The sequence below is a fragment of the Accipiter gentilis genome, chromosome 4, assembly GCF_929443795.1.
Source record: "Accipiter gentilis chromosome 4, bAccGen1.1, whole genome shotgun sequence".
Classification (NCBI taxonomy): Eukaryota; Metazoa; Chordata; class Aves; order Accipitriformes; family Accipitridae; genus Astur; species Astur gentilis.
This window is the reverse complement of record NC_064883.1, coordinates 22,510,027-22,530,014: the sequence shown is the minus strand read 5'-3', so window position 1 is coordinate 22,530,014 and position 19,988 is coordinate 22,510,027. Positions and strand designations below refer to the sequence as shown.

Sequence of the window (19,988 nt, the reverse complement as noted above, 5' to 3'; positions counted from 1 at the left end):
TGGGTCAGCGGTGGTGAAGCTGAGGAGAGACCTTGGCGCTGCCGGGCCTACTTGTCTGCATTTATTCTTCAGTTCAATCTTGCCAACTCTGGCTTGTCGAGCGTAAGGGGAAGCCTTTCCCAGGAAAGCAGGAAGAAACAGTCCAGCATCAAAGCTTTCTGCTTAAAATAAGACTGGAGAAACCCAAAGACACAACACCCCTTCACGCTGAGCTCTGGTGGCTCAGAAACCTCTCGGCACCTCAGGTGTATTTGGGCCAGTGGTTAAGAAGACAGGGCTTCAGTGTGGGAAGAGGCAAAGTGGAGGAGGATGCCTGCAAGTGAATGGAGGATGTGTGTGTCCAGGAAGGTTGGGTAACGACTGGGCGAGGGCAGGATGGTAATCTGCTGTGAAAAATAACTGCAAATGCATGTATAAGTGAATGCCAGGCATGAAGGGTTTTGTGAGGAAGAGATTAAAGGGCTTACTGTGCAAGTGGGTGTTGGTATTTATGGTAAGGAGAAAGGGAGGTTTGTAATTTTCTTCTGCTTAAGGTGGTAACTTTTTTTTTTGACAACTTTGCAATCTTTGCCAGGGTCAGCAATTCTTAAAGTGGTCCCCATGCTCGTGGTGGATTCTCCACAGAACCGGCTTAAACAGTAAAACTTTAGAACTTTTCAGAGGAAATGTGAAGCTCACAGAGTCCTGTTGGTTCAGATATTTGGGAGGCTTTAGTCTAAATCATACCATTTGGATTGTTTCAGCAGCTCATACTTCACAACTGTACAGTTTGTAATCAAGATGCTTTCTCAGTGTTTTTTTCTTTGCACCTACATTTCATATTTTCTATTGCTGAAAGTGATTACCAGTAATTGTAAAATTGTGGAAACTATTTTGAAACAGCATAGAATTGTTATAGCGTCATCAACTTTTTAATTTTGCAGGCAGATGTGGTTTGATAAAACCTTGTTGTCTGAATACCTCTACCAGCTTTCAGCTTGCACAAGATTGCCAAAAATACGAGACATTGTTTACTGTCTAGTCATCTCATTTGTTCCATATTTCAGCCAAAATAAATTCTGTGTTGCCATTTCCTTCTTTCCTCGTGCAAGATGTCAGCTCTGCATCTTTTCTTTTTGTCAGGGAACATAGTTTGTTCATCTGGTTGAAGCACCCTAACAATGAGAATTACAAATATCCAGATTCTGTGGATTGTCTACAACATGACAGATACAGCATTTGATACCCTGTAACTGTCCTCTGAAACAGGCAGGTTTCGAGGTGACTTGTGTCTACCCACAAATCAGAACTATGTGTTTGCTACCTATCTATCCTAATTTTATGGTTATCTTAAGATGATAAAGCCACTGATTTCATAAAAGTGAATTTTCATGAGGAGATACTAATAAGCATTTTATGGGAAACTATTGACATATGTATACAAGGACAGACATTTATGTATGTTAGCGTGTAGGATTTGGGAAATGTGAACATCTGGTTTCTCTTAATATTCTCTTCTACTGTTTAATTAATAAGAATTATTTTGAACTCATGCATGTCTGACCTGAAGAATTCATGAAATGTAGTTCTCTTTCAGTCAACACATCTCCACTGTGTATACATATTCAACACGTCTTTGTGAACTTAGTAAATCTGTTTGAAACGACAATGTGAAATTCTGTGTTAAACTGTGGTCTGCTACACACATGTCCATTCTCCTTTTATTTTCTTTGAACACAGAACACAGTAAAATGTATTGTATGGCGTACCAGTTTGATATCACTTTGATAGACATGATGTGACCTTATATACACACTCCAATGTACTCTAATCCATGGTCTCCCAGCTCCCACTCTGCAGGATTTTTGCGATGTTGATGGAACCCTGTGATTTCGCAGAGCAGCTGCGGTGACCCCTCGCCCTGCTCACTGCTGCTGACAGCTGCCTACCATGTGTAGAGGAAACCTCACAGACTAAAGTCTCCCTCATAAAGCAAAGATCTTTAGATAAACATGCAGGTCTGATCATGCTACTACTTTAAAAATAAATAGTTTAAACCCAGAACTTTTTGTGTGGTGCTAAAAGAGCAATAGCCAAATATTCGAGGCATTCTGCCTGGTAAAAATAATAGACGTGTGACACAGTGTCTCCTTTTAAAGAAAGAAAGAAGAAAAGTTCAGTATAAACAATGAAAGGTATCCTAAGCATAAATAATCTGCATAAGAAATTAGTTAATCTGTCTGTTAGGACAGGTTTGACTTGCTAAACAAGGTTCATCAGGTTCTTCTGGTTTATGTTTAAGAGTAGTGTCATAACTACCTGAAGTCAGAAAAACATAGCTATCCAATAATTCATGTATCAAATGAGAAAGTCTGATTTCATCTGAATTGTAACTTTAACCCACATCATATATTTACTTCTATCAGGATTTTTATTTAGGAAAAAATAAAATGGAATGGAAGCAAGAGTTTAAAATACAACTGAAGAATGAAGTTGAGTGTAGAATTTAAAAAAAAAATAATGCTAAAACTTAAAATCATTATTAGGTAAAAACAGGTAGGCATTGTACTTTTTAAGGCATTTCATTCACATACAGTACCAAGAGTTATATCATTGCTAATGTTTTCCTGCTGAGCTACCATCATCTTTTGTCTTGCTGTCATAGTATTACATTGATGTACCTTCCCCATTTGGGTAGAGGTCATTATCCCGGTGCCCGGTTGCATTGCCTCTGCTGAGCAGGTTAACTGCTTGAGGTCTTTCATCTAGACAAATGTTTTACCAGCGCTTTTGCTCCACGATGACACAAACTGTTCCTCAGAGGTCAAATCCAGACGAATTAGCAATGCTGTAATGGCATGTTCCCTGTACCTTCATGCACTCATTCAGACCCATGGGAGTAAAGGTATCAGTTTTGTGAAATGAATAAAAATAGTGATTAAAGTGTCCTTTTTTTGTCCAAGATTTGCTTCTCCCAAGTAAGTACTTGTCTGCTGTCTTCATTTAATATTTTTAAGTGTCACTGTGAAACTGGGTTGTCAAAAGAATGCCATTTTACAATGAATTTTGACAACTGTATGGTAATTGTAATAGCCAATTCTTACAAATAAAATGCGTGCATAATGAGCATAATTCACAGTTCACACATTTTTGATGCGTTAGCTAATTCTAGTAATATCTTCCTTAAAATAGTAGCTTTGAGACTATTAGCCATTCCCTGGGCATTTTTTGGTAGTTTCTTTCTGTGCATGAGGTAAGGTAGAAGTTCATTTTAATGTTCATTTGAGCGACTTCATGTTGAGCGTCATAGAGATGTGATCTTTAACAAAGAGGTGGGAAAAGAAAACTTTGGTGTTTGGAACTAACTTTTATACTATCAGTTTAGGTTAAAAGGTCTAACAAGTACATATCACCCATGTTCAGGGTTTTAGTGGATTCTGTCAGCCTTGTCCCAAACAGAAAAAGAAGTGTACAAGAGCTAATCCTCTGCATCTCTTCATAGCAATTTGAAGGTATTCCTTGATTTGTGACATAGTATTTTATATGACCTTGCTGAATAAAAGTGATGAGCACTGTAGTTTGTCATACAAAGATAAGTCTCTTTTCATCTCCTATTCATACAAACCTCAATTTAGCAAGGTAGCTGAGCAAATATTTAGCTTTAGGGATGTGATTAAGACCTACTGAAGCAAATGAAGTTTCTGGAGATGCCAGTGTGGGGAATAAGAATTATTCTCTCAATCTGGACTAAATTTCCTTTAAAATTTAAAACTTTTAAGCTTAGAATGACAGAGGCAGGATCGAGGTCACTTGCCTTCCCAAAGATCTAAAAGGTATCAATGCGTAGTAGGATTTCAGTATTTATTGCTTTAGCTGCAAGTATTTAATTTATGTTGAAAAAACTAATACACAAATTTAACTCAGTAATTCCCGTCTCTTCCTGTCTCCCACTGGGAAAACCACACTGACTTCAAACAAGCTCTGTGTGGGTACCGGTCTCTTTGCGTGGAGTCCCTTAAAGGGTCAGGGCTACAGTCTTCATATGGTAGTAAAAAAATGAAGTTCAGTTTTATCCATGTGTGCGCATAAAAGCAGATATATATATATATATATATCTCAAGGTATGTCTTGTTGCTTCATAACTTACAACAAGGAGGACCTCTGAGCTTTGGAGCCAACACTTGCTGGTCATGGGTGATGGCTGCAGTCGTGTTAGGAATACATCTGCTGCACAGAGAATCTGAGGGAACATGCTGTTTTTATGAGCAATATATTCAATTTTTGTTGGTGGTTGGGGTTTGGGGCTTTTTTTTTTAAGTAGATCTTCTTTAGTAGTACATACAAACATAATTTTGGAAGACTTCTTGTGTATGAAAGCATTGGGAGCCAGAGTGAAAGAAAATTGTTCTTCAGTCTGAATTACGATTTAGGCCTGGCAAAGATTTAGTTCTTTGGACCAGTTTCACTCTGGAGTGGAGGGAGATTTTCAGGTGAACAGGAACTGATTCAATTAGTGCTTAAATTAATGAGTGATGTCTTTTCACTGTCTGCTGTCTCCACTGGGCATTAGACTCAGTCTGCCAGGAAGGATACAGGGCTCATCTGAACTACTGAGGCCATAAGGATGCAGCGAGGGTATAGACAATTGGCATTTTTATTTTTTAGTTAGGGCAATTAGTTGCGTTAGCTTAATCATGTCCACGTAGCGTGATTCTCGCAAGGAAATTTTCTCCTTTGGTACTGATCAAAAAATGATCAAAGACTGTCACTAGAATTTGATTTTTGTTTGTTGTATGAGTTCATTTAGTGTATGCCAGCGGCTGCTGCAGCCAGTGAACCTAAATAAATGTCTGTTGGATATCTATTTAGCAGCAGGCTCCATTTTTTTAGCACCATCTCCGTGTAACCTTTTAATCTAGTTCTTGTCTTTGACTTTTCATATTTTATATATTTAACCCCTTGATGCAGATATTTTGCATTAAGTGCTTTAGAAATCCTGATTTACTGCCTCAAGGGATTAACCAGAATTCCAGTATTCTTGCTTTATCTACATTCATTTATACAGCCCATTTATTTCTAATAAATACATTGGCCAGATCATATTTCTCTGCAAACTCTAAGCCCTGCAAATAAATTTATGCAGTGACATAATGAAAATAATAAAAACTGTCTTGCATATTGCTCTTATTCTTGCTTTAAATATCAGCTTCCAAAGGCACAGTGGGTTTATATTCTGCAAGTAAACACCACCTTTGAGGTTCATGCTGCAAAGCTCTAATTTTTAGTTGACTTCTAAGGGGATTAAATCAAACTACAGGATATATGATTCAAAGCAAAAAATGTAATTAAGAAAAATCTTTTTCTGTAGGCAAAGAGCAGCTTGTTTTCATTAATTTTATGAAGAATGTTGTTTTTCTTGGCTGAAAACTTAAACTCGTGGGACAAAGGAAGATTTATGGGGTGATCCGCAAAATCACACAGGTTTGGTGTTGCAATGCTGTTTTTGCAGTGACCACTAGAGTCCCTATAGCTGAAAATTTATCAGTGTTTCTTTTTATAAATCTCTATTTTCAGAAAGGGCTTTTATTCAGAGATTAGCTATGAGCTAAATATATGCACACAAAGTCTCAGTGTATATGTCGTCTGGTAAGCATGTATATTTTAATGTAAACAATTTATAATACTTTAAGAGCTCTTACATTACAAGGAAAAATGAAACTGAAGTAAGAATGGCTATTTAGACCTCCCATTCATATACTGCGTGTGCTTCTTCATCGTTATGCTTTATTTATACGTATGGCAAACTCTCCAGCAGTTGCTGAAAGCCACTAGAATAGAAGATCAGAGACATGGTATCTCTTGCCCTAATCCTTCAAGGTGTCAACACCACTTGTGAGGTGCTTGGGCCGAAGATCTGTGCGTTATATAAAATTTTCACTTTTGTGATCATTAGAGTGGAGCTGTGAAGCCCGAGATGAGGTTGGGTTGTTGGGTGGCTGTTTGACTCATTTCTCCCTTCTGAGTTTTGACCCCTTAGATCTGAAGTTCAAATTCAGCTTTAACTTTGACACACGTATTTTTAAACCAAATAATACGTTTATTTAGTTAACTGTATCAAATGAAATACCTTTTGTATCTTTAAAAATTTTTCTTTAAGAAGATCAGTAGTTCACGAACGGTAATGAAACAAATGTCTTAACAGAATGCTCTTTCATTCCCCATAATGTCAGCAAGAGTGTCTACTTGTTTAATATTGTAGTAAACAGAAAAGTTCATGGTTCAGTGCTTAAGCCTCTGAGCTGTCTCCCCAACTGTTCCTGGCTGCCAGTATTTTACTTACTCAACAGGAAACTAATTTAATTAGTACAAAGAACAGGCCAGTACAGATGCCTGTATGGAATACTTTCAGTTTTTAGAAGGCATATGCTAAACTCCCTACATTAGATGGAAAAACAGAGATCATAAAATTTACACAATGGAATATCTGTTATTCTGTATTATCAGAGGTTGCTGTCTCAAATTATGTTACTGTGGTCTTGCAACATCAAACCAGACAAAATATTTCAGTTGAAAGACGTAGAAGCTGATAGTAAATTTGAGCCAGGCTTATGTTTCATATTATGAATCTCTTCATCCTATTTGTGACTAACTGGGAAGATGTACCATTAGTTCTTAGCAATACTGTCTTCTCCTAAGTCTGCTTCAGGAGCTTTAATAAAGTGGCAAGTTCAAACAGTAGGTAGGAAATATCAAAGTAAGGTTTCAAATTTAATTCCCTCCACCTGTGGTTTATGCATTCACCTACAGTCTTCATTTGGAGGATCATATACTATTATTTCTTTGGGACCACAAATCACTTTTTTACAGGATAATGGATTGTGAATACATATGGATAGTTAATGTTTCTTTTTCATTTTCATCATTCAGTGCTTGATCCTATGCGTTATGGCTACAGCATCCATAGCCTGCACCAGATACGGAATCATTAATTTCCATGGAGGCTTTTCATGATGCCTTGTATCTTAGTTCCTTGCCAGCATTGGGAAGCCACCTTCACAGTACCTCCATGAGCTGAGATGGTATGAAGGTGTCCATTTTACACACTGGGAGCTGAGGCATAGGTATTAAAATGGCAATTGTTAAAAATAAATCAATTTTTCTTGCCTGATTTCTCAGAGCTCCTAGCATCTTTTAGTGCTTAATATGTTCAGATTGGATTTCATTTTGCATTGACCTCAGCTGGAGCAGTGAATGCTCAGTGTATCAGCAGCCCAAGCCAGGAACCATCTTGGATTATAAGGAAAATGAGAATTGCCAAGTGTATTTCTGTTAGAAAAAAATTAAATAGGTTAATATAACTTCTCTAGCATCACGTAGGAGCTCTGATAAAACTTTCCTAGCATCATGTAGGAACATCCTAGAAGCAGGACTCAAATGCAATTTTCTAGGCATTCAGCTACTGAAACTTTCTTACTTTTTCTTGTCTCATGCTCAACTTAACTTGAGACCTTCCAACTTCCACAATAAAGGAGTCAAGGGTCTTACAAAAGCAGCATTTAGTTTGAGCAGTGAATGTAGCAAGGGCCTCATGTGGGGCAAGAAAATGATCACATGTTAAAGACCACTACAGATGTAGAAGGGATTAGATGCAATATTGCACAAGCATTTTTAACTCCTTTCAAGAGTCGTAATTTCTCAAGTTTTCAGAAACTGAGGAAGTAAAAGAAAGAAGTTTTGGTGTATGGAATCATACTGATGCCTTCTTTCACCTTCATTGAGATGTGTTGTCAGTGGGATTCATACCTTTCAACCCACAGTGTGAGGCCAGTAGGTAGCAGTAGGAGGTGATTATCCTCTGTGTCAGGCTGACACAAGAGAAAACACGGTGCACTGTGCAACAAGCTTACCTGCTGTTTGTTGGACAGCAGATAATGTTGTGTGACCCAGGAATAATAGGTCCTCCTGCCGCTGCTGAAAAGGCATGTAGCCTCCTGGCTGTGTGCTCTTTGCTGTCTGCCCTCTGACTCTCCTTTTCTTGACAGTCACATCCCTATTCCCTAACCTGGTGCTTCAGCCTGTTTCCCGTCTCCTTGTCAAAAAGGAGCCAGCCACGGGATTATGCTCAATAGTGCCTGTCCTGATTACTGCCTGTTTGACTTGAAAGGTATTTTTAATATTGCTCTGGTGTTTACCAATCCCCCTGCCCCTGCAAAAAAAAAAAAAAAAAAAAAAAGGGTATTTGCAAGGATGGGAAGAGAAGTCCATCCCTCTCCTTATCAAAGTTAAATGTTATGAAAGTTGGTTCTTTCTCTTTCAACATGTTATCCTTCTGTCTGTTTTGTTTGCCTGCCTGTCCTGGTCAAAGATTGAATGACTGAGAACATGGCAAATCCTGGCTTTCTCGTTTAACCACTGTTAATCACTTGACATTGCATTTAGAGCTAGTTTGCACAAGATATGTGAAAAGCAAAGAGCCTCACTCGCATGCTGGCTTAACTGCCGGGAACATTTTCCCCTCCCATCTGCTGCATTCATTATTATTTAAAAGCAAATCAGGAGGCAGAATTGGATTAGCAGAGTGGGTGGCACCAGTGGAAAACAAGCTCTGTGTTGGCAGTCACCCTGCCAAGTTCATGTGAAATTGCCCATTTTAGCTGGCAGCTTCAGCTTAGCTTGGTGTGATGACATATGGGCCTGGAGGGTAAGAATCTATTTCCATATTACAGCAGCTTCTGCTGTGAAACCTCATCGTTTGTAGCTGTGTGGTTGCCTGGCTTTGGCTGCAGAGTGCCCTCCTGGTCTGCTCTGCCACGCTGGGCTCCTTGGCTGTCTTGGCTTTTTCCTGAGGTCCCCGTGGGAGCTCTACCTACGTGTCGATACTCGCTTTGCCCCCAGCTATTGCACTGGTCCCAATCCATAAGCATGTTGACTGTCAAGCAGCAAAATAGGGAAGTTTATAACCCCCTCATCTGTGGGCCCCCAGAATCAAAGGAGAGAAATCAAGCCCTTGCTTTGACTCGTAAGGGTCAGTAGTTTCTCAAAACAGCAGGGATATGTATTTTATGTTTGAAAAATAAATAACATAGCATGTTTGTTATACGTCAACTCTAAATTCAATCACCTCATAAATAGGTGTTTACAAATGAAAAAATAACTTTAAATTAATAAATATCCCCTGTTTCAAATATTAGCATTCTGAAATTTTCCAGGATATGATTTCAGCATCCAGTGTTGTCTATTGTACTTCTCATAAAGGAAGTTTTGGTGCTTTGCATTGAAATCCATGTGACAGGGATACCACCAACTTAGTCAATTCTGTAAAATAAGCTCAGATATTTCGGAAACCAGACTGCCCCTAAGTCCCTCAGCTGTGATTAGTGAGTTAACAATAACATTTCTTATTTCAGAAATCTCTTTTTCATCCTCCACTCTACTATATAAGGAAAATAATTAAAATAACTCTATGCAAAGCCCTTTCAAAGCACAAAGTATGTATCTCTCTGCATTTACAGTACCGTTATTGTCGGTTATTGCTTGTAGGGATAAAAATGTTCTGAGGAGGGAGAGTTACAGGCTGTTGACATGCCTTTAAACTATTTATTATAATTGCTAGAATTCCCAGTGCCTTTCTTAATCACTTTTTTTTTTTTTTACTTTGGGCATCCTCTACTGCTAGACCTTACTTTAGAAACCTTTGGTTTGGGGATTGTGAAGGGGGGCAGAGAAACCTCACTGGTGAGAGTATATGATCCACTTCCATGCAATGTGAAAAATGGAAGAGCATATTCCTATTAATCTTTGTTATCATAGCCTTTGTGTGGTAACAACCCTGATCTAATGTACTTTGACAAAGGTGGACAAAACATGATGCGTGATGCCATTAAAATACCCCGAGCACTTGTAATGTGCTTGGTTGCACCTCAGAAGATGGGAGCTGGTGTGCGGGTCTGCCTCCCTGCCTGTGCCAGTACCTCTCTGCTTACACTGTGGTGGGGGACTTCTTATGCGTGACACGACTGTTGTCATCTTCCTGATGTTAGTTCAGTGATGATGGGTTGAGGGAAGTGTCAGGAAAAGGGCAAATAATGGGGTGCTTCAAAAGAAGCGTGACCAGCAGGTCGAGGGAGGTGATTCTCCCCCTCTACTCCACTCTCATGAGACCCCACCTGGAGTACTGTGTTCAGCTCTGGGGCCCCCAACATAAGAAAGACATGGACCTGTCGGAGCGGGTCCAGAGGAGGGTCACAAAGATGGTCAGGGGGCTAGAGCACATCTGCTATGAAGACAGACTGAGGGAGTTGGGGTTGTTCAGCCTGGAGAAAAGAAGGCTCCGGGGAGACCTTATGGCAGCTTTGCAGTACCGAAAGGGGGCCTACAGGAAAGATGGGGAAGGATTCTTTATCTGGGAGTATAGTGATAGGATGAGGGCTAACAGTTTTAAACTGAAAGAGGGTAGATTTAGATTAGATATTAGCAAAGAATTCCTTACTGTGAGGGGGGTGAGGCACTGAAACAGGTTGCCCAGAGAAGTTGTGGATGCCCCATCCCTGGAAGTGTTCAACGCCAGGTTGGATGGGGCTTTGAGCAACCTGGTCTAGTGGAAGGTGTCCCTGCCCATGGCAGGGGGGTTGGAACTAGACGGTCTTTAAGGTCCCTTCCAACCCAAGCCATTCTATGATTCTATGATATGTGTGTATTTATCACCAAATGGCTGCAAAATTGGAACATAATGCACCAGTAAGGTGGTTAGGTAGTATCACTATTAATATATCAAACCAAAGGCCTACGTTTTGGAAGGATTTCATTCTGTGATGAACTCGATTTATGAAGTCCCTGCTGGGGGTGAGAGACATGATCAGTGCTCAGGTTCCAGTGGCAGCATCTTTGTCACTGCCTATGCGGAGACCTGAACACATCACTTAGGCACAAAGAGGCAGCTTAATTCTTTGTTCATTCTTTATAAGTGAGCTAGTTACTCATTTCTTCATATGTAACTGTTATCATCCTTCATACATAGGTTATATTTTGTTTCTGGATGAAATTAAAAGGCACTGACATTTTTTGGAAGGGTCTAATAATCTGAGATAATAGGTGGTGGTTATATTCAGAAGCTTGTATCTTAAAGTGAAAAGGGCTAATGATATACAGAAAGTCACACTATCTGCTTGTAGAGAGCAATGCGGTGTTATCCTGGTGTATCTATTTCACCTTCTTTTGATAATTAGAGCCAGAGCATGTCTGTTATAGAAATGCTGCGTGTCATTCTGTATTGTTATCCTCTGCCCATCTGTTCTGCTCTTTCTTTCTCTCCTTTCCTGTAACAGTTTTCAGCCTCATATCTTTGATATTTTTCATAAAGACTAGCTACACTTTACATGACTCATAAAACGAATACAAGCTAATCAGGTGGATTGAACTTCAGTTGCTATGAACAAATGAGGACTTACTGTAGTGCAGTGCTGTTCAGTAATGCTAGAGAAGTTTCAGTTTGAGAAAAGCCATCGTAAATGAATTTATGTGCCCACCCAGATTTATTTTAATTAAAATCATCCATGAGTCTTGGCTGTTGCTTTGACTACTAAGTACTTACAAATAAGCTTAATAGACATGTTTGTTTTTTCCGCAGCTGTAAAAATACATATTCTGCTACATGATTGGTTTTTTATCTGATTTATTTAAATAGAGTTAGGTAAAGATGCAGTTTACAGGGAAGGTTAAAGGGTCAAAATCCTATTTAATTAACTTATACCCACTTGGGAAGCAGCCAAGGTAAAAGAATGCAGTGAAAGTAAGCTTCAAATAATATGAAATCTTTGAAAAGGACTAACCACCTTTGGTGAAAGACTTTCCTGTTCTTAACCTTGTGTCGTTTAAACTATTTAAATGAGCTATGCAAAACCTTACATTTATAATGGAGCTTCAGAAAAAAGATTAAGTATTTCTTGCAGTTACAAGAAAACTGATGCTTATGGCACTGAAAGAAAAGCCTTTAGTACTCCATCTTACCATGATCCCTGTCTTTGCATACCACAAAATGCACGGTATTTTGCACCTGATTTGACATCTACTATTATTTCTGCCACATGTGTGAAGCCTCTCAAGTGTGTGAGACTGCTCTTTAAAAACATGTAAGTCTTTCAAAAAACAATTGGGGGGGATGGGGGGGAGCCTCTGTAATATCTGAAGGAGGCCTGATTTTCAAAGGCTGTGGATGCTGCATGGTTTCTAAAAGTTGTGTCTATGAGAAGTACCTCATGTTGGATTTCCCAAACCATGTGTTATATTTTAACATCTTAGTCATACATGTGGAAAAGGTTCTTACTGCAGCCAGAGTGGGAACTCTGAGAAATAAAATCACTGAGCTGCTTTGTGATCTCTTTATATGCTAGATAGGATATCCTCATTGCTGTAGTGACGCTCTGTAGAGGTGCCAATTCTGGAACATTTTTTCCATTTAATGCCACAGAGACCGCACTGGGGAAATACTTCTGTTTCAGTGCTCCATATGGTTTTGTGTGTAAAAATGGAACTGGCAGGCAAAAAAGCAGCTGGCCTGAAGCTGCCAGTAACTATTTCTAATGTCACAGATTTTCAGCAAGAATCCCAAGTGACAGCTGTATAGGTGAAAGCACCATATAGCAGTATTCAGTAAGTATCAGCAGAACCAATAAAGAATGAGCACGGAGGCAAGCAATATACCGTATAGACACCACTGCATTTCCTAAACTGGGATTTTTTCTCCTCTGCCCCATTCTAGTCTTAAGAACTGTTGGGTTGGGAAACAATTCAGGCTTGAAAAGGTCAACTCCAAAGACTTCCTGATCTCTCTGTCAATACCATTGTATGGCATCCATAGTGTGGGTGGACACATAGCCTAAGAGTTTTGGACATAATGGTATTTGGAAATATATTCCAAATTTTAAATACATCTATTACTTAAACTTGACATTAATTTAATATACTATAATTGTGGGAATGATCCTTCTGATTCAGCATGTGAGGTCTGTTTTCTGTCTAACTTTATGTGCGCTTAAGGGTTGCAGTGCTGTCCTAAAAAATGTATTTTAATTGACATGACCACTTTGGCATGATGCTCAGTCTCTGAAAAGCCACAGCAGCAAATAGAATGTATAACCAGATGGTGCTTAGCTAGAAGGATCTTTGCTATCCGGAACATGACTGCAATGATGTCTATTCTGTCAAGCTAAAACACAGGCATTTGTAACTCCACATTCCAGGTTAATTAAGTAATCCTTGCTGGTTTGAAAAGTACTCTCTAGGAAAAACATAACAAAAATAGAAATACAGGTGAGAAATTTAATATTTTTTCCTTAGTTTACCCATCCCTCTTTCTTCTTCCTTCTCTATCTGAACATTCATTGTCTCTTCTGCAAAGAAGAACTAACAAACATAACTTAATTCCAAGGTGCCTGTAGGTACTTTCAGGCTATTGCAATGATTTTGGTAATGATAAACATTCACAGTTTGTTTTCTTAATGTTTAGCATTTGTCTGTGGGGACTAAGGTAGCTCATAGTGTTGTGATCCCTTGCAGAGGTATCTTTAAATTCCAAGGAATCTTTGTTTCTGTAAGCCAAAGAGCAAAATGGTTCACACCCATCTCAAGACTATCCCATAGCTGCTTTGCACTGCTTACACTAGAAGCATTACATTTGTTCCAAGAGCACTTATCTTTCAAGAAGTAACTTGGCTAATGCTAACAATCACATGAGTATAGAATGCCCCATTTTTAAGTACCTGTGGATGAGGCAGTGCTTAATTTTGGGGAGGAGGTGAATGCTAATGAGTCATCTGGCAGGCATTTAGTCTATCATATGTCATTTTCTCTATCATGTGTCATTTTGTCCAGCTGACTTTGCTTTGGGGATAAAACTCATGACAGGGAAATCAGGAATAAATTTCCAAATAAGCTCTCTGAAGTTATTTACTTATTGTTATATTAGATGGGTGGGAGAGGACAGAGATGGTAAGGCACATCATCTCATTTGGCTTTTGAGTTGGTCAGCTGTTGTGCTTCAGATAGAAGAAATATGCTTATGTTCGAGTTGATTAATAGCACTTTTAAATAACAGTGAGCATCAGTCCTGGGACTGGCAGTCAATAAGTTTCATTCATGGTATTTGGATTAGGGCATAGTTGACATGCTCCCCTGAACTCTAGGGTTGTATTCTTCATTCAGAGCTAGGTGCTGACCTATAAAGAATCAGATGCTTTTCTATCCCTTCTGAAGTCTCTGAACTCTGGTTAAATATGGCTTGAAGCTTCACAAAGTGTTAAACATCTCCTTGATATGTTGGCAGGCCAACATATTTTTATTGCTAAAAAATGAAAACCAACCAAAAAAATTCAAGGAACTTTGAGAGGCATGGGCTTTCAGCCATCTCTTGTTTGCTGCTCCCTTGAAACATGTACAGGAGATTATCCTTATTAGGCAATCTTACGGGTATTCCCAGATCTTTTGAGTATGGTTTTCTTCCTTTCTAATTATTAGTCATTATGTGACAACTTCTGTCTGCTCCCCTAAGTGGCTAGCTAAGGCAGATTTCACTGTGTTTATGGATACCTGAAAATAATTAGCCATTTGTGACTTGGGAGGTGATTTCAGACTTTAGAAAGTGAAGCTTTGTTATGAGTAATGCACTGGGGAACTGCTGTTGATGTTATTCCATGATTCCATGATTTTGTCTTTACAGGCAAAAACAGCATGATAATTTCTGCCTAGCGCTATCCAGGCAGTTCCTTCTTGCTCCTTCACTAGTTTCCATTAGTTGTGCTGGTGCAACTCTTTTTTAAGTTTGATATGAACTGGATCACTGAGAAGATGTACATTCAAAATAATCCCACTTCTGATCACTACTTTTAGTGATCCAGTGTGCATGGAGTCCCACAGACAGTTTTATCAAGACAAGTGATGGGCACAAGTTGCAGGGCAGGAATAAGGAGTGAGGTTTGTGGGCAGTGGGATTTCCTTAAGCTGGCTCTGCGACAAAGATGAGAGAGACATGGTGGAAGGGTACCACAGCTCAGCTCACTTGCACCCAGTTGCTTGTAGTTGAATCTCCAGTCTCTTGGCTGTTTGGTTTAGCAAGACAGTGCAATGAAGGAATCTCTCACCAGCTCTTCCTGGTGCTCCTTTTCTCCAGGGAGGGCTTCAAACCAGTAACAAACCTGTTAACCGGAGCATTAATGGCTGTATATCATCCTCCAACAGGCACTTCCTTTTCTGAGTTCTGTTATGTGCAACCATAACTGATACTCTACTCTTTTTTTTTTCTTTCAGATGTTTTAATTAAGCTATCTACAAATTTTGTTCAGGCATAGCATTTACTTATCTGTTTCAGAGTAGAGAGCTGGTGCTACAGCTGAGATAGGTATCCCATTGTGTCAAACACTGGCAAAAATAGAAGGTTTACATTCTCTCATTATAGATCCAGGGAGACAGCATTTCTCCAGTTCACGTTCAGTCAGTTCCTCTTTGGCGGGGTTTTTTACAAGTTATCAGGGTGAGACACAGCAATTTAGTCACATCACATTAATCAGAAAAAAAAAAAAAGGAAGTGGGAGGGCTTGCTTGGGTTTCTTGCATATTCGAATCTAGAAAATCTTTGAGTTGCATTCTTCAGTTTTTCTACTGGTATAATCTGAATCTAATACTGAAGATTTATGCCTTTATAGGGATTCAATTTCAGAGGAGACAAATCTTTAAGCCATTAAAAATATAAATAACATAATGAATCATGAAGCCTTTGGAAAAGGAAAAACAAAACAGGAGGGTATAAGAAGTTGTAAGGATTTGGCTGTTTATCAGGTTCGAGAAGTATATTTTTGCAAACAAGTAGCACTAATATTCTTCTGGTCTTGATGTGTACCAAAATCCTCAGCTTGCTTTTTTGTTTTTAATAAGGTTTCTATGGCTTTGCTTGCAAACTATGTTGAGCTCAATAACACTGCTATTCTTGTAGTATCTTCATCTGAAGTATTAGTTTTCCCAGAACTCACTCACAGAGGGGTGTGCTTTATTCTCGAAAACTAGAAGATGTGTAGTAGATTCAGTCCTGGCCATTTTTCATGTGAAGCCTTATTCAAATGGTAATTGTAAAACGCTTTGTGAACTTTGTTCTCTACTCAAAGAAAAAACTTCAGCAGTGGGCAGCTAGCGTAGGAAGGAATTTTTGCTGAAAGACTTGGAGAAAACTAATTTGGAAGTTACCACAGCCATTCAAAAGTTAAAGGTGTACCTACCAATCAACTGTGAAACCAATCATGTTATCAAATATCATTGGAAGTGAATATTATGAATAAAATATATGACAGTGAAGATCAGGACTTGTATTCCTTTTTTCCTAACAAGACATACTATGAAGGAATTCATTATAATATTTTGAAGAGACCTGTGTGCAAAGTATGCACAGTTGGTTTGCAATTTTTGATATGCATATATGCTACTTAGCAACTGATGTATAATTTAAGGGTAAGTCTTGGCTCTTCAGAATCAGCCTCCCACACTGGACTGTTGGATGCACGTTCACAAAGTCCTAGGTGACGCAGGACTTTCATTTTGGACTCTTATTATACATAAAGGTACAATTCAGAAAACTCACAGTCCAAGTAAGGATTTCAACAACTTCCAAACCTTGCAGCTGTTCTAATACTGCATTTTTGTTAAATTTAACTGTATTTATATGATTTGAACTACTGGTGGCTCCAGCTAAAATTGGGCACTCATTTTGGGAGGCACTCTAAACCCAGAGGCTGGGATATAAAACAGAGCCCCTGTTACAAAACAGAGGTTACAGTGGGATAAAGTGACTTGCCTACAGTCACATTCAGTAGCAAAGCCAAAATCTTGGGTTTTGCTTTCCAGCCCCATACCACTGTGCCACAGACCTCTCACCTTTCAAAGATTATGTCACTTATTTAATGTACATATACTCATAAAATCATTTAGTTTATAAAAGTATGTAACTTTTTATTTTCTGACTATTTTACAGTCCTTGTCTAGCACTCCCTTCTTTTCGGGTCATCCCCTCACACCCCCTCTGAAACTGCAGTCACCTCCCATATGCAAATCCCCTTGTTTGGGGTTGCGGTGCTTTGCTCAGAGGCAAAGTCGAATCCTTTGTGGGAAGACAAATTCTTAAAACAGGAACGTGTCCGTATGCAATCTGTATTACGATTCATCTGTTAAAACTGCAGAGAAGAATATACAGCAATTTTCATCACTGAAGGCAGAGTCTGGGAAATCCAGTGTGTATAAGAATACCAACGCAGTAACTAAGACACAAGGGAAAACAGCAGGAAAAAATTAATCAGTGGTTTACTTTTAATGACTGATAGTAGTTATTATTGTAATATGTAAGTATCCCATACAGCGCTGTGTCTGTGAAAGAATAACAGCCAGCCATTGCCAAGATAATTGAGAGGTGTCATTTTAACATTAAATAAGATTAAATATTGCTAAAGAAATGTAAAGTGAATTGGACAAGATGTGGCCTGTGTGAGGGGAGGGAGGTGAGGATGTTCTCTTTTTTATTAAGTTATGCCCCATCCTAGGAAAAAGATTGGAAGTTGCATTCATAGTGTACTTGGCAAAGGAGGTTACATCTGATGTCTTGGCCACACAGGTAACTTGCACATATTTTGTTAAGGCTTCTTTAATTCTTTAGTTACAGTGGTGCAGGATCCTGAGTATACACTATCAGCTGAACATGTCAACATGGGCTTTGACACAAGCTGAAATTAAATTGCAATAATTCAGCTTCATTCAGCTCCTGAAAGTTGCTTTGTAGACACATCACAGGGAAGAAGATATTTTGTTTCAGTGCTATTTTAAAAGTGATGCACATCCACCATTTTCCTGTGTGTTACAACGTATTTGAGTTCAGGAATCACATGCCAGCCTATAGCAGAAAATATTTTCTTCAAACCCTTCTCAGTTTGTTAAAAAAAATCATAGTTTTTCTAGTGCCATTTTTTTTTTTTCCAAATAAATTTTTAATGACAGCCTTAAGTCTTGCCTCTCCTGTGTATTTTGGGGCATGGATAACTAGGTAAAACTAAAGCCCAGCAGAAAGCAATTTTAGTAATCTTATATTTAGCCTTAGTGAACAGTATTCCTTGGGAAACCACAAACAAGGTATAGTCCATCAAAAAAAAGCTTTCAACAAAGCTAGGCTGTATACTGAAATAATCTTTGAACTAACACCTCTGAAGATATGCAGAGCAACTTTATAGGCAGCAGTCTACTGAGCCTTGTCCATGGGGTAATTCAGAGCCTGAGCTAACAATACTGCAGATCATATATTTTTCATATATTAGAACAATTGCATCTTTAAAATCTCACAGAAGTAAAACTTCTCTGCGAAAGAGCGTGCTCTATATGGTGTAACAACTGCATATTTTAAAGCATATGTTCATAGAAATGTTTTTATATATCCATGCTTTCCACACACATTCGGACTCATACATACACATGTTTGCATTTGTCCACATATATTATAGACACAGATATAAAATTAGACGTGTACGCGTGTATATATGTATATATATATTTGAAGGGGAAAAGAATTTATGGGAGGCTAGCCAGATTTAATTTGTCTGCTTGTATTTAGCACTTAAGGGCTTATATACTCAGTTTGCTCAAAAGAGTGAAGAAGTACTCCTTGCTTATGCCTCAAATCAGAAATGCATGAAGTGCAGCTGCAGAGATAATACATTCTCCCCAAAGGCTTTGGCTGAGCAAATTAGGTGTCAATGGGGTGCCTGCGCAGGCAGTACTCTCTCTAATTAGTCTCTTGAGCCTAGTTGGTGGCGGGTATAAGATGATCTAATCAATTGGTCTGTGTCTGATGGTACGTGTAAAAATCCTAGCAGGCAGAGCTGTCTCCCACAGGTCACTCACCTGCACAGCGGGAACGCTCATTTTCATTTTTCATCTCTTCCATCACATGATGCTGACAGTTGGTTTTAAGAAAATTGAATCCAAAAAATATCTAGTTCATAGGGCATGTAGGTCAAAATAAAGTTGCATTATGGGTATTGGTGATCCAATTAATTAATATTTATAGCAACGAGTTGCATGTAGATATTATCTGAGTGCAAATAGTATTGATAATGTTTGGTTGGCTTTTTAAAATGAATTCTCTAACAAAGGTAGGAATGAAAGGTGTGGGGAAAAATCACCTGTTAATAGTATACTTTTTTTAGAGAGGAGGAGCAGTATCTGCGGTATGTGCGTGTGTGGTGGAGGGAGAAGCAGGAAGAATATATTGTTGATGATCTTAAATACCCCCATGTTTCAGCTCATAGAGAATATGGTATCTCCAGTTGTCAGCTCATATTTTTATTTTAAATCTAGCGTTGTAGAATGAATACTCTTATAATAATGCTAAATCAGCTGCCACATAAATAGGCCTGCACTCTGAGTGTGCTTTGCATGCTAAGGACTCTGCGGGCACACAGCTCCGCCCTATGTGATAATTTACACAAAAATTAAAAGCACCTAGAGAAGGATGCTGATGATGCCAAAAGGAGCATGTATTGGATTGGTGATTTGCATTTTTTACAGGAAAGGACATTCTTCTACTAATTAAAATAAAGAAAATCATTTGGGATTTAGTCACCCTCCTCTGCCTCATGTCTTGAGAGTATGATTAATGTTTAAATTACCAGCTTTAGTATCCCTTCCTAGAACCACTGTTACATCAACAGCTACTGCATTCTGAAGTTGGCGTCTGCCATTTTTAAGGTGGGTTAACACCTTATTTTATCCCATTCGGGATCTGGGACAAACAGGATGTATGCAGCAGATAATTTCTCTAGATAACAAACATACAATTGAGTTACTTGATTTAGGTCACTTGATATTTCAAGCACATCATTAACTTGGTTGTAGTCTTCTATTAGGTTTAGTAGAGATGTCATGAAAACCAAAAGTACCTGGACCTGGGGTGAAAAAATGCAAGTTCATTTTTAAGGCAGTCTGTTGCA

General features: G+C 38.7%; 1 protein-coding gene across 14 annotated transcripts in view; it reads left to right on the top strand.

Moving 5' to 3' along the window:
• CDK14 (cyclin dependent kinase 14) overlaps positions 1-19,988 on the top strand; it is a 333,262-nt gene that overhangs the window by 305,203 nt on the left and 8,071 nt on the right. The gene's annotated exons all lie outside the window — the stretch shown is intronic.